The sequence below is a fragment of the Lagenorhynchus albirostris genome, chromosome 18 (assembly GCF_949774975.1).
Source record: "Lagenorhynchus albirostris chromosome 18, mLagAlb1.1, whole genome shotgun sequence".
NCBI classification, from domain to species: domain Eukaryota; kingdom Metazoa; phylum Chordata; class Mammalia; order Artiodactyla; family Delphinidae; genus Lagenorhynchus; species Lagenorhynchus albirostris.
Window position 1 is genome coordinate 20,395,830 of NC_083112.1, and position 4,230 is coordinate 20,400,059.

General features: G+C 49.8%; 1 pseudogene; it reads left to right on the plus strand.

Annotated features, from left to right (window-relative positions):
- The first annotated feature begins 2,513 nt into the window (after positions 1–2,513).
- LOC132509008 (glutathione peroxidase 1-like) lies at positions 2,514–3,376 on the plus strand (annotated as a pseudogene).
- The last annotated feature ends 854 nt before the right edge of the window (positions 3,377–4,230 follow it).

Consider the following 4,230-nt stretch of genomic DNA (forward strand, 5'->3'; position numbering starts at 1 on the left):
AGTCTTGGGAGGTCTAACCATCCCTTCTGATTTCTTTTAACCCTGCTTACACCTTTGTAAGTAATCCATTAAATAAGTGGCCCTTTAGAGCGTGCCATCTGTTTTTGTTTGTTTCCTTTTTGCTCAGATTCTGACGGACATACATGCTTATTTCCAAAGAACTGTAACCAGAAAAGACATAGCTACTTTGAGGCCAAGGGTGTAAAGAGCCAGTGCGGGTCCTACATTCATCAGGAAGCAAAGACCTCCAAGATGTCAGAGATGTTATTTGGAAGCATCCCAGATCCTTGATCACCCTTGGAGGAAAGCCACCTGCCCCCCTCAGACTGTGACATGAGCAAGAAGTAAAATTTTATCAGGTTAAGCCATTGAAATATTGGGGTTCATTTGTTACTGCAGCAGAACCTATTGTATCCTGACTAATCCTCTTATCTAATTTAACCCTTATGACCACCCTGTAAAGTAGATACTAACATTAATCCTCAACTTATAGCAAAGTGCTTAAGGAACTTGCAGTAACACCAGAAGCAGCAGAACTGGTGTTTCAGCCAGATCTTTCTGACCCCAAAGCCTAGTACAGTTTTCCCCTAAACTGTACTCTTTTATGTGGGATAGGGAGACTATCTTTTCTCCCTGTGTAGGAAGATGTACTCTCTATCAGTGAACCTTGCAAATGGCATGAGCCCAGCACAGGCCTGCTGGCCACACAGACAGTACATCCAGCAAATATTGAGGGACCTCTCCTGAAGCTGAGAGGTGAGTAGAGATCTCCTTAATACTCTAGCTTACCTTCCCTGGAAAAGAAGGATATAGGATTTTTTCCCCCTTGCTCTAGGCCTTTAAATTATTCGTATGGAAGTATCACGGTTTTCCATCCTTCTCTGGAATGAAAACTGTAGCTCTTTCTTTGTTGCCCTTATTGAGTATATTTCTTCAGAGAGACTAGGGACCCATTTATAGCTACTTATTTTAAACATATGATTCTTAATGTGCATAATGCCACTGAATTGTACACTTAAAAATGGTTAAAATGGTGAATTTTATGTTACATATGTTTCACCACAATAGAAAAAATTGTTTTAAAATACGATTCTTCAAATTTTGATTGAAAAAGGTACAGGACTGCATCCTTGCCATGGATGATTTGCTTCTGAAAATGCATGTTCAGTGCCTTTCCAGGGTTTCATTATCAGCTGGAGGAAGCAGGCTTTGTCACTTGCAGGAAGAAATCATTGACTCTAGGTCAGATCAGTTCCTTGCATTCAACAATAATGACTGTTTTTTCTGTTACCGAAGGAAATTCAGCCACACAGTGACTTCTGAAATTTTGTGCATAGGAAGGAAAAGCCAAAGGAGGGCTTGGTGGCCCAAGCCGGAAATGTGACCTATTGAGCTTTTCTGAGGCAATGAGATCAGAGAATCCTTTTTCCCTTTAAGCTGGATGTGCGCAGCCTCAGCAGTTTGCATTCTAAGGCTTTGTAGACGATGAACTCGAAGGCTGACGTTCTGATCCAAATGTCCTATGTGTTTCCCATGATCCGTTTGCCTTGACTTCTTCCGCTGAGTTTTCAATGCATCTGGAGTAGGTCTTAGTGTGTGGAAACCATTCTCTCCTACTTATGTTTTCTTAGACATCAAGGTGCTCCTTGGAAAAGAAGGCAGGAATTTGCTTGGAAAAGCCAGCCCTTTTATTTAGAATAGTGTCTGAACCAATACACACTTGCCCAGGGTCCTTAAAAAGACTTGACTTGTCGGGTGAGGTGGGAGTTTGCGGTCCGATTCTCTGTGTGGTGTCCGAAGCCAAAATAGGCAGAGAAGGGGACTAGCCTGAGGTGTCCACCGCCTGTTGTTTGCTTCCTGTTAGACCTGACCTTGACTCTTGGTCAGAGTGTCCAACAGACCATGTCAAGAGTGGCCTTATCTCCACTCTGTCCTTAGGGATGACATGTTTTTAAATGGTCACGCATTTCTACAAAGAGGATGAGAACTCCCAATCCAGTCTGAAGCTTTTATTTTAAGGGCTGATGAGCTGCAGAAATTTTCCCCTAACCAGCCCATATCCATTTCCTGCCCTTTTCTGTCCTGCTCTGGTCCTGACGTGCTCTGAAACTACTTAACTTGGAGGCTTGCAGAGCCTTGAGTCACTTTTAATGCTTCAAGAGTGACAGGGTTATGGTTTGTGGCAATGACATTTTACTCTGAAAGAGATTATCTAAGCTTTTGTCACCCAGTGGCCTCAGCATCACCGGGAAGTTGTTAGGAAGCTCAGGCTGCACCCTAACCTCCTCAGTTAGAGTCTACATTTCAACAAGATTCCAGACAATTGGGGTTTTTGATAAGCACTCTTGTAACCCACAGATGACTGAGATCATTGGATACTATTCCATGTGCAGAGCCTAGCTGCAAAAGGATGTTAGGACAGAGGGGCTCTCGAGCCCGCGGCTCTCCCCTTTCCGACACACCCTGGCCACGTGCGCAGCTCAGCGCTCCGTGTCCCCTCTTCTACGCGCCCGCTGGCCGGTGAGGAAGCCGTGAGCCTGGGCTCCCTGCGGGCCAAGGGGTTGCTCACTGAGAACGTGGCGTCGCTCAGAGGCAAGACGGTCCCGGACCACACCCAGATGAATGAGCTGCAGCGGCGGCACCTCGGGGGCCCCGGGCCTGGTCGCGCTCGGCTTCCCGAGCAAGCAGTTTGGGCAACAGGTGCGCAGGGCGGAGCGGGGGTGAGAGCGCGACCCAGGTCAGGAGCGCCGGCGGGCCCCGCGGCCGCGCGCGCCCTGGGCATGGAGAGGCGGGCCTCTGGCTCGCTTCCCGCCGGCGCTCGTTCCCGGCCAGGGTTCAAGTCCACCCAGGGGTTTTGCAAGAAAGGCAACAGTCCAGTGACTCATGGGCAAACTCCATGTTTGCGGTCAGAAAGCTTCCCCTCCCGTCACGGTCCCAGGTGTCAGCTGCTCTTCTCTCCCGCACGAAAATGCCAAGAATGAGGAGATGCTGAAGGGCCTCAGGTACGTCCAACCAGACGGCGGGCTTGAGCGGGATCTCAGGCTCCCGGCCAAGGGCGAGGGGAACGGCGCGCAGGCGCACCGGCTCTTCGCCTCCGCGAGGCGCTATGCACGCACAGTGAGGACGCCCCTGCCCTCGTGACCGACCACAAGCTCCTCGCCTGGTCTCCGGTGTGCCGCAGCGACGTCGCCTGGAACTTCCAGAAGCTCCTGGTGGGCCCGGACTGTGTGTCGTGCACACGTACAGCCGCCGCTTTCTGACCCTCGACCTCGAGGCTGCCATTGAAGCCCTGCTGCCCCAGGGGCCCCGCTGTGCCCCGGGCGCCCCTCCTACCCCTGCTGCTTGGCAGTCACAGCGCTGCTCTCTGGGGATTTGATCCGTGAAGGTGTTTCCCCTAAACCTGCGTGGAGGAACGCCTGATGTCCAGGAAAATCCCCCGAGATGGGCGCTGGTCCATCCCAGCCTCCTCTTTCCCAGACCACAGCTCCTCACTAATGAAGTGCTGAGTGTCAGGGGGAAACAAACAAACAAAAAATACAGGACAGAGGGTCAACTATGAAGTATTTCAGTGATAGGCTGGTGAAAGCAGAGGAAAATTGGGTTATCTCCCCTTTGATCACGACTTCCTCTCAGGCATCTCATGAAATCCTGTTCGGTTTTCCCTCTTCAGCCCAACTCTAGAGAATCTGGTAGTCATTTACCCTATAAGAAATGGATGGGAAGATACTTTTTCATTCTATCAAAGCCAAACATTCATGAAGTGTCTCTTATGCACCAAAAAGTGCTTTTCAGGAAGAAATGGTGAACTACAGTGGAAAAAGAGAAGGCTGGTGGGAGAAACTGAGAAATAATTAGGAGATAAATTAGCCAGAGTTTAGTTACTGGTGATGTGGTTCTGGGGTGGGAGGCTGGGTTTGAAGGAGGGCGTGGAGATGAGGTGTTTTCTCAATTTTTAGCCCGTGTGGCTGGGATCGAGGTGGTGCCAATACCGAGACAGAGGTGACAGCCAGAAAAGCAGCACGTTTAGTGAAGAAGATGAGTTTAGCATTGCCCAGATTGAGCCAGACATCTCATGGGCATTTGGATATATGTGTCTGGAGGAAATTGAATTTCAAAAAAGAACTGGGTTTCCCTGGTGGCTCAGTGGTTGAGCGTCCGCCTGCCGATGCAGGGGACACGGGTTCGTGCCCTGGTCTGGGAAGATCCCACATGCCGCGGAGCGGCTGGGCC